Source organism: Dendrobates tinctorius, unplaced genomic scaffold, assembly GCF_039654945.1.
Source record: "Dendrobates tinctorius isolate UK_male_01 unplaced genomic scaffold, ASM3965494v1 ptg000163l, whole genome shotgun sequence".
Lineage (NCBI taxonomy): Eukaryota > Metazoa > Chordata > Amphibia > Anura > Dendrobatidae > Dendrobates > Dendrobates tinctorius.
Genome location: NW_027361830.1, coordinates 7,342,113 through 7,353,549, shown reverse-complemented (window position 1 = coordinate 7,353,549; position 11,437 = coordinate 7,342,113). Strand labels below are relative to the sequence as shown.

The 11,437-nt window shown below is 42.2% G+C and overlaps 1 long non-coding RNA gene across 1 annotated transcript; it reads right to left on the bottom strand.

Moving 5' to 3' along the window:
• Nucleotides 1-2,206: 2,206 nt before the first annotated feature.
• Nucleotides 2,207-9,973, bottom strand: LOC141052864 (uncharacterized). The gene is made up of 2 exons (XR_012220908.1): nucleotides 8,611-9,973; nucleotides 2,207-8,274 (listed from the first exon to the last, which is right to left on the bottom strand). It is a non-coding gene; the product is annotated as an uncharacterized lncRNA (long non-coding RNA).
• Between the last annotated feature and the right edge of the window lie 1,464 nt (nucleotides 9,974-11,437).

The window sequence follows — 11,437 nt, the reverse complement described above, 5'->3', positions numbered from 1 at the left end:
TTGGAATACAACAGTTCAGAGGTGAGTGCAGGCATTCCTTCCCAATGCCTTTTTCCTCCGATCTGTGGAAGAGGAGCATCACTATTGAGCATGTACGAGGGGCATTCATTAAAGATTTACCCCTGACCCACTTCCTGTCAACTTAGAGCAATGAAACTTGGCACAGTTATTAGTCATTCTCCACATAGGTGTCACCTAGGGACACACTTCTCCCATTTCTTTAAGCAACTGTAAACACCTCACTTGTAGAAGTCGACAACTTGCGCCACATTGTGACTTCACAAATCAGAGTCTCATCATCTGGAAAATGCTTGCCTTTCAAAAATAACTTCAATATTGGAAAGAGGTAGAAGTCAGATGGTGTGAAATCGGGTAAATAAGGGGGATGCAGTAGAATTTCAAAGCCACAGTAGCATGCTTCCATTTGGGCAACATGCGAGTTATGAAACTGGTGCATTGTCATCATGACCCAGCTGTCCGTGACTCGGGACCAAGGGATCCTTCCCTGTCCAAAACATTAGGGGGGGCCCTAGCTCGCCCTATTCCCCGGAACACTTCTGAAGGTGAAGATGCCAGGGTCTCCACCCTTGCCTTATCTCCTGAGTCAGCCCTCCGTCTGTTCTCTTCCTCCACCCAGGGAAGAGGGGCGCTATTGTGCACCTTAGTACAGCAACACAAACAAGGGTTAACAGTAAACTCTAGGCATACAAAATATTCACTCACATAACAGAGGAATGCACCGGGGAGTGCATGAAGAGGAATAAACCAAGATAGGGAATTACAACACTTACAAACCAAGCAAAAGTCAGATAACTTCCTCCAACACGCCTTCTCAAATGAACACCCGTAAGAAATCCATCAATATTACTTTGTGTAGTCCCAAAATACTGTGAGCATGACCTTGCCTGAAGGGGGTTTGACACATGCCTTCTTTGGAGGCGGTGAGCCATGATACTTCCATTGCATTGACTGGACTTTTGTCTCAGGATCATAGTGATGACCCAGCTTTCAACCTGTGTGATCAGTTGGTTGAAAAAGTCCTCCTGGTTTCCATGGCACAGTCAATACAGCATTTGACTCATTCCTGCTTCTGGCAAGGTGTGAGCAGTCGGGGAACCGAGCGAGCAGATACCTTATGCATGTGAAGAGGTCTTGGACGATTTTTTTCCATGGACCCCACACTAATCTTGACACTTTCGGCTAGGTGTTGAATGGTTATGCGGAAATTTTCCAAAATTGCAACCCTCACTTGCTGGATGGTATGTTCATCAATAGCAGAGTGGGGTCGCCCTGGAATTGGAGCGGTTTGCACCAAAGTCAACATTTAGGCCTCATACCCATTGGCGATTAAATCGGATGATTGCAATCCGATTTTTAATCGGATTGCACTGTGACCCATATTAGTGAATGGGTGACATCTCACTTGCGATTTTTTTCTCAGCCAAAATCGGTCTGAGAAAGAGGAAAAAAAAAAAAAAAAAAAAAAAAAAAAAAAAAAAAAAAAAAAAATCGCAGCATGCTGCAATTTTCACCTATATAAGTCAATGGGTGTGATTAAAAAACAGACAAAAAACGGACCATCCGTTTTCTGTCCGTTTTTGGTGCAAAAGCAAACAAAAAGTTTGTAAAAAAAAACAAAAAAAAACCCCATAACAGGAAGTGGCAAACAGGGTAGTGCGGAGAGGGCTGGTTGTAAAAGGAGTGTGTGCAAGCCTTGCATGAGACAAACCTCTACAGATTTACTTTGTGTGCAAAATTTGCAATGCCCCGAAACATAAATGTGGAGCTTATGTTGGTACTTGTCCAAGAACGGCCTGAGCTGTGGGATCCCAGAGACACCAACTATCAAAACCGTAGTTTGAAGGACGCATTAGGACATATATCTGTCGCCAATTGTTTACAAATTATGCCGCAAGTGATCCTGATGTGCAGTTGGGAATTAGTATGTGTTTTTTTTTTTTTTTTCTTCAAAATAAGTTTGTGGTCGTGTTATCCAAAATATATGTTAAAGGGCCAATTTTTTTTTTTCTGTTTTCAACATTTGAGTTGGGCAATTACGAACACGAGCCCCTTGCCTTGTCCACAAGTATGTCTGATTTAAATCAGTCTGTACTTGTTAACTTTTTTTTTTTTTCAAAATAGAACTATTGCATCTGAAGGCAAGCTGTTTGGACTATTTAACAATTCCCTTCTAAATCGTTTGATATTTGGCCATTCCATTTTTTTTTTATGGTATAAAAATTTTACTATAAATCTTTTAAAATTTTTGAGCCCTAGTTTTGTTTTGGTCAATTGTTCTGCACATTTTTGGGCTAAGTTTTGATTTTGCTTTTTAATTTCAAAGTGCAAGATGTGCAACGTAGATGGCGCAACTGTAGATAGAGATACCTACAGGAGGGAACGGCAGAATCGTAAGAAAAGTGGGTCGGCAGCATCGAGAAAAAGACCATATTTGTATAATAGCCGCCTTAATTTTTTGGCACCAATCATAGATTTAAGACCGTAAGTAATTTCTTTTTTAATTGTGTTCTATAAATTTGACTTCCAGAATTATTGAATATTTTGTATCCGTTTGCTAGAACGGAATCAAACTTAGCAGATCCAGAGCCACCATCTGAAGCAGAGCAAGCAGATTCCCAAAATGAAGAAACAGGAACCGCAGGGGAGGGTGCTCCTGGACTTTCTGCAGAGGAAGAACAAGTAGCTGATTTGCCAGCACAAACTGGAACTGAACAAGAGGAGCAGGCACGAAGCAGCAGCCCAACTCTGGCTCTTGATACCTCACCCCAAGCAACTGCTATTCCGCGGAGATTGCGAAGGAGAGAGCAGCCAACACAATCTATCCGCAGACAGGTTGATAGTCGCGTGCTGGACTATATTCAACACACAATCACTGATGATGGGGAGGAAGCCTTTGGTCGAAGTTTGGCACAGCACCTACGCCAAATTCCTACACATTTCCGCCTACCAACTAAAACAGCAATCTTCCAGCTTCTAACTGCCGCAATCCCTCCAAATAACCCACAAGCTATCTTTGAATGTATTCATAGAATGTATCAAAACACAAATTCTTGCACAAATTCCCCACACCACTGATTCTGCCACACTTCCATTACCACCACCATCAAACCATCCGCAACCAGCCAGTCAACAACAGACTCATACACATCACACTGCAAACACTGGGCAACAGATAGAGACAGGTCATAACGCAATCGTCCAACCACAACATTCCCAGGATTAGCAGCATCTCCATGGCCAACAAACTTTGAGGCCTACTCATAGCTACACACAAATGCCTCCAGCATCTGGTCCATCTCATTTTATTGACCGGTACCACCATGGTCCGCAAAGCAGCTTTTATGATGCATATGGCCATGCTGACTATTTTCAGCAAGGACAACAGCTGCAAGGTCGCTTTGGCCAACGCGGAACAAGAGGATCATACCAGTCTGAAAATGCTCCTGGTTGGGCACATGGCCCACATGAGGCGTATAGCCACAGTGAGGAAACAAACAACCAACATCATATCACAACACAGGCACACAATGTATCTTTGGCTCCAACTTCCCACAATCCATCACAAAGACAAACCTCACAAACCACATCCTCACCCTCAGCATCCCAGCCGTCTTTTTTGCCCTTGTAATGTTATACATTTTTTACAAGCAAAAAAGCCTCACCAACGTAGGCAAGCTATTTGTTAAGGCAAAACGAAGCTTCTTTAAATTTTTATGTTATTTTAATTGTTAAGTATTTTTTGGGTTACATCAAAATATGTTGGTCTAGTAAAGACCACACAAATACCTTATTTTGGCTGAAACGTTAAACAAATGTTATTAAGGTTGTCACAAAAATAATCAATACAGGTGAAAATTTAAAAATCATGTGTATACATTTTCTTGAAACGGTATTGCTCCCTCAGGTGACAAAATAATTTGCCAATAGAATGCGGACTCTGAGGCCTGAAAGCTGTCTCACTCTGGGCAAATCAAGGGAAATGTGTGAAGGATTGCTTGGTAATTGTCCAACAACATCCTGAGACACAGAGCAATCATGTTGGCGGGTCAAATTATGCAAGATTACACAGGCCTTGATTACCAAATTTACATTTTGCTCGCTTAACTGGAGGACACTGAGTAAGACCCTCCATTTAGCACTCAAAATGCCAAAGGCACATTCAATAAGCCGACAGGCTCGAGTCAGTAATTAAATATGCGGCCACGTCTGTCCAGACCACGTCTAGGATAAGGCCTCATTACAGAATGTGTAAGTTGAAATGCCTCATCAGCAACTACTACATAAGGCATTGGTTGGCCAACAGAAGGAAGACTCCTTGGTGGTGGGACACCCAATTCATTGGCCTTCAGTCGCCGACCCATAATGGAAGAATTGAATATTCGTGAATCTCCCGTTCTTCCATAGGCCCCTATATCTACAATTATAAAATTGTACTTGCTGTCTACTAAGGCCAACAAGACAAGTGAAAAATATCCTTTATAATTCTAGTATAAGGACCCTGAGTTCGGCGGCTTCTTGACCCGGATGTGCTTCCCATCTAGAGCACCCACACAATTGGGAAACTGGCAAGTCTCAGATCCCATTGGCGATGCGTTCCCAATGTTCGGGTGTGGGCTCCGGCATCACTTTGGCCTTGAGGCTAATCCATATTTGGGAACATGTGTGCTTGACTATATTTGAGATTGTAGTTACACCAAGAAGAAACTAAATGGAGGGATGCATACAATTGTCCCGTTGCCTAAAACCTTAAAAATAGGAGAAATAAAGTAACATAAGGGTAGGTTAACATTGCTGGATATGCTAACGTGGGGACGTAGACTAAAGTTCCGCAAGCTGGCTAAAGGAAACACTCTGGGTACATGGGCCCTGACTACGTTGGATGAGGTGGCCCCTGAGGCCACTTCCAACAACAATCAGCATGTGACCCAGATGCCACTATTTAACGTTAATCTGTTGTGTGTCCAATCTTGGAAAGAAAAGGTGTTTTAACTTTACACTCATAATAATGATTCTCAAATACACAGTCTTGGTGTCTTGTGTGGGCCATAGTTAAATTATTATGACCTCACATGATGTCATGGAATGACAAACCTTACAAAAACATTTTTGAAAAAAATTATCACATCCTTTAAAGAGGGCAAGAATTAACAAATTAACACTACATCTACATAAAGAAATATGTACAAGTTGTTATTTTGCCTCAAAAGATACCTCAAGGTTAACAGAAGCCGTTCTTCCGCTGAAATGCACCTGCGCAAACGTGTGTTTTGGAAAGTGATGGCTGGGCGAAGTGCGGCAAGGAGAATATCAAATGTCTCAAGTGACATCCTCGTGTATGCAAAAAACTTGTCACGATGCCTCCGTAGCTTGCCATAGATATGCGGAAAACGTCCTTTTTTTGGGCGTTGGGTGATTAGCGGATGCACCCAGAATCGGTGCCGCCTCCTCGGAGCTACTACAGGGGAATATCCTACACCATACTCCCGGGATAACACCCAGTTAAAGAAGAGCTCCTCAGTAGGATCAAGACTTAGATTATTAGCTACCATGCTTGCTTGGTTGCAATACACAAATAAACATGTGTAAAATCACATCAAGCAATCAGATATGTTGCTAAATGCCTTTATATGGGGCTGGGTCTAATGATTTCTATTTGATTCTGCCTTCTAGCTCTGTGGAAAACGGATGATGTATTGAAAAATCGCACAGAAATCGCATGACAATCATCCCATTTTTCCATACCGAAAACGGACCGTTTTTTTAATCGCCAATGGGTATGAGGCCTTAAACTGACAATACAAGTTTGACTACATCATATGATGGGGAATCATTGCCATAAACCTCTTTCATCTTATCAAATGATGACTGCTCTATATTCCACTGGGTCCATTATCAAACCTCACACCACATGTGCAGTTTCAGCGTCCTACGATGAATAGAAGTGGGTCAGGGGAAATCTTTAATGAGCACCCCATATACATAAAAATGCAGCAGATTCATCTCAACTAAAAGCAGAGATCCTTAGATCAGGAACAGGACAGACATTAAAAAGGTATGTGCACACGTTGCGGATTTTACTAAATCAGCAGGTAAAATGACCTGCCTTTTACCTGCGGATTTAGTGCAGATTTCCTGTGGATCTTATGCAGTTTATGTGCGGATTTCCCCTGCGTTTTTACACCTGTGGATTCCTAGAATGGAAGAGGTGTAAAAACGCTGCGGAATCCGCACAAGGACTTGACATGCTGCGGATTCAAAACTGTTGCATTTCGTCGCGGATTTTTCAGCAGCATGTGCACAGCGTTTCTTTTACATTGAATATAATGGGTACGTATTGTACACCGCAGGAGAATCTGCTGCAGATCTGCAGGGCCAGATCCGCAGCAGAATCCGCAAGGTGTGCATATACCCTTATAGAAGAGAAGAAAAAGAACCACTGCAAATAGCGCACACTGAACCAGTACAAAAACAATGTTTTATTGATGCAGCAATACAATTAAAAAAATAATAAAAACATATGAAGCATCCCACAATATATAACAGTGAAGTATGGCATATCACAATTATAGATTATGCTGTAATAACCTGTATATCAACCATGTGGTCCAACCTCACTGCAATTAATAACAACCACCCCATAAACCTGCTCATGGAGACCAAGGGCCCTAATATTGCACAATCACTGCATGTGTCCCTAAATATTCACTGGTTAGGGCACACAGGCCATAATAAGCCAACAGCAATATGGCCAATGCCCACAATCCAATATTCAATTGTACCACACAAAAATTACTCCAGAGCAACCAATAATAAGGTCGCAGTGAAAATACAGCTATAACCAAGTGGGTGCTACACCCAGGATCATACCCCACGCGTATCGCCGCAACCCATGCGGCTTCATCAGGGGAGGTACACTGATCATGATCCAACAGCCTTATATACCTTACTAAGACTCAAATGACTCGCACATGCACCACAGGTGAACTGCCCCCATCCAAAAGTTCCAATCACTACAAAAAGACCGGCGTCCCGGTCACTGAAGGAACATGGCCGCCGCGCATGCGCAATGAGCTGTGTGAGGAGTGTTGATAAAACAGGGGAGAAAAAAAAAAAAAAAATCCTTCAAAAAAATTTTTCTTCGAAAAATTTTTATTATTTTTTTTTTTTCTTTCTCCCTTTCCTTTTTGCACCTGCGTCCAGTGAGACGCATGGAGTTCTCCCCTGGAACGCAAGCCTCACACCCCCACATGCTGGCCAAAGAAGTCAATCAAGGTCAGCACCGAGCGGTAACCCACACCCGGGCGCGAGGCTGCAGCTCCAACGACACAGTGCTCACAAGAGCATGCAACATGAAGAACAGACACAACAATGAGACAGACAGAAACACATAGGGAGGGGGTCACAACATGAAAAGGAGCCATAAGCTAATTAGGGTTAATGTGAAGCATGAACACCGGTACATGTCATAAAAGACATTAAGAATATAACAATGGCTACCTATCCCCAGGTCCAACCCAATGGTCCCCATGAGCTCAAACCTAGGGATCCACCATATTATTCCAAGGTCACAATATACAATAGAACTAGATAGAAAATCCATAAAGGGATTAATGTCCCAAGCAGTATAAGGTAAAACCTCACAGCCAAAAATGATATGATGATAAAGACCCCCTCACATCAGACACCTACTATACAGAAAACAGAAGATAATAAGGAATATCTCAAAGAGACTACAGAGACATCGTGTAAACCTATCAATTAGAACCATATGAATCAGTACAGTACAACTTTATTCAGATTTTAGTTACATATAAGAGAACGAAGACCTAACACAGTCTATCCAGACTGAGATTCCAATGAGGTGATGGGTAACCATCTTCCCCATGAGAAGTGATGTCCAATAGGATAACTGCATGAGGGGAGAGAAGAGAACATCATAAATATTCATCCCAGAAATCCAGTAAATAAGAGCTCCTCATTTAGACCCCTTGGGCTCAGTGAGTCCAAATTAAAAATCCATCTGGACTCTGTTTGTAATAGCTTTCTGGGTGAACCCCCCCTATTGGATAAAGATATTTTCTCCAATGCGACCACCATAGTACCAGCAATCTTACCAGCATGGTGGTTCAAGAAATGGGCTGCCACAGATGTTAACACCTTGCCCTTTGTTTGATCAATACGTGCCAGGTTGATTGTTGAGAAATGCTTCTGGATCCTCCGGCGTAATTCCTGAGAAGTTTGACCAACGTAAACCTGATGACATGGACAGATTAATGCATAAACCACACAAGTAGTTTTGCAGTTCATATATGACCTTAACCTATGTCTAGTGCCGTCTCTTGGGTTCACAAAATAATCCCTGAAGGAATGCATATGGGGGCATATGGTACAATTGCCACATGCAAATGAGCCCCTAAGCATTATTCCCCTTTCCAACCCAATTACTGGTCTCATATAGTGACTTTTTGTTAAAATATCCTTATAGTTTGGAGCCCTCCTTGCTGTTATACAGGGCCGTTCCGGCACCAGAGCAGACGTCTGCAAGTCCGTCGTAAGTATACCCCAATGTCTCCCAATCACTTCTCTCACCTGTGACCACTGACTATTATATTGCGTAATGAACCGGGGCATCACACTCCGAATCTTGTCACGAGTAACCAGGAGAGAGTCCTGCGTAGTACCATTCGCTCGCTGATAAGCTCGTGAAATGCTACCCCGAGGATAGTTTCTCTTCCTGAAGCGCTTCGTTAATTGTGCAGCCTCCTCACGAAACACTACCTCCGATGTGCAATTTCTTCGTACTCTCAAAAATTGCCCTATGGGCACCCCATTTCTCGTATGGGCTGGATGAAAACTTGTATAGTCCAAAAGACTATTTGTAGCAGTAGGTTTTCTAAACAGTCTTGTAGAGATGCCCCCATTGATATTAGAGACCGTAAGATCCAAGAAGTTAACTGAAACAGAGGACACAGTATAAGTGAGCACAATGTTGTATGGATTGGAATTCAATAATCCCATATAGATATCACATTCCTCTACCGTACCAGTCCAAATGAAAAAAATATCGTCGATAAAGCGCGACCAAAGTCGCACTTTATCTCTGAACATTTGTGTCACATATACCCGAGTGGCCTCCCACCATCCGAGAAACAAATTAGCCAAAACCGGGGCACATCTGGCCCCCATAGCCACACCGGAGGTCTGGAGAAAATAAGACCTGTCAAAAAGGAAGAAATTATGCTTCATCACAAAACCTAACAGATCCACAATGAATGAATCGTGCATTCTATCCGAATGAACTATCTGATCAAAAAAATACAGTACTGCAGTGATGCCATCAGAATGGTCAATATGAGAGTAAAGCGATTCTACATCGCAAGTGACCAACAAGGCCCCAGGGGGTAGAGTAACATCACGATGTTTCCTAATAAAATGAGAGGTATCCTGTATATAGGATGGTAACGTCTTCACCATCGGTTGAAGGAAATAGTCCACATAGATAGAGGCCTTTTCGCATAAGCTGCCTATACTGGCAACTATAGGTCGGCCCGGAGGCCTAACAAGATCCTTATGGACCTTCGGCAAAATGTAAAAGGTAGGAGTGATTGGATGTTCAACCCACAAAAATTCCATCTCCTTGTTAATAATACCCAACTCAAAAGCCCTATCTAGTAGTCTCTTGAATTTAATAGAGAAGGGTCCAGTAGGATCTGACGGTAATCTTTTGTAGAATCGAACATTATCCAATTATCAGCCTCCTTAATCAAAAACAATTTGTTAGATTTTAAATTATCCACAGCCAGTCTTTCCCCCGCATGTAGATTATCCACATGATGTGATCTAGCAGGAATGGCCAAAAAATCTTTTTTGACCAACTCAAAAAAAACCCTCACAGCTGGAACCAAGGAAAAAGGCGGGGCTACCATTGATTCATTTTTATAAGGAAATCGATTTTTACCATGTGTCATGTCCTCCTGTAAAAGATCCAATAGATCCTGTAACACCTGACGATCCGTTTGATCCAAACCATCCACCATCCGTGGCTTGTTGTGTAAAACCTGAAGAATTAATTGTCTGCAAAAAATATAAAAGGTCCTTAACCAAAGTGAACTTATCCATACCTATAACAGGCGAAAAAGTCAAACCCCTCTGTAACACAGAAATTTCCAAAGGTGAAAGGTTATATTGAGATAGGTTAATGATTTGAAGCACATTCTCCTGTACCTGTATCTCCGTAGTCCCATCCTCCACGACAATCTCCTCATCTACTTGCGAAAATTCCTGTACTGATTGTACTGCGGGGGGCCTGCGTCCCCTGAAGCGGGTGTTTCTTGTGAACATCCTCCCGCCTGCGATGGCCCCTTCTTGTCCGATTTCGGCCTCGCTCTCAGCTGAAGATAAAAAAATCACTACCCGATGTATAATCAGGTTTACGGGCCAACTCCACAGTTCTCTCTGGGGCCCTATCCATAGGGGCCTTACGGCTAATATTCCCTTTGTGTTTCCATTGGAATACCTGCTTCTCCTCAAAATCTCTACGATCTCTGTGAAATTTGGATTTTTTCTTATGGGTAATATCCCTATCATATCTGTCCAAAGTCTCTTTGAGCCTGGTTTTAAAAGGCAATACTTGGGTCACTTCATCAAAAGCACTTGTGATTGGTACAGTTGGTGCGCCCCATTTTTGTTATATATACCCTTATAGGGCATTTCCCTGACTCCCGACTCCACAGCACTGCCTCACTACTGAGCATGTGCAAAAAGTGCAGCACAGATTCACCTCAGCTAAAAGAAGATTCCCAGAACAGGAATAAGACAGACATTTATAGGACATTTCATAACTTTCCCAAATTCTTATGAAAAAATATTCATCACATCCTGCACTGAATTACTGAACCCAATTATATATTTTAGGAGTCTCCACAGCACTTGTTACTGAGAATAATTCTACATAATCAATGCAAAATTTCCACAAGGAAAAACAAATGCACCAGGTCCACACTATTGTTCTGCAAGCGCTGCAATCAACTCTGACAACATGAGCACACAGACTACAGCTATTAATGCAGTCAAAGAACCCCAATAGACCACCTACGTTTTCAATGATTAATGACAAAAGTATGATTATATGCCAAGGCTTGGCTCACATATGGCATATGTCTGGGTTTATGTTACCCATTGTGCCAAAAAAAAAAAAACAAAAAAAAAAAAAAAAACACCTTACAACAATTAAGTCCATATTAGGCTAGGGCTACATTCACTTGTTTTACGCTGCAGTTTAGGAACACCTAGCAAGAGGCGTGTTGCGGCGAAGGTTGCTTTGTAGCCCTAGCCGAGCCGGTTACAAATTTGATCTTTTTTAGGCCTGTGCATCTCATTTATTTGGCTGACCCCAAGCAGGTGTGAAATCATGTTA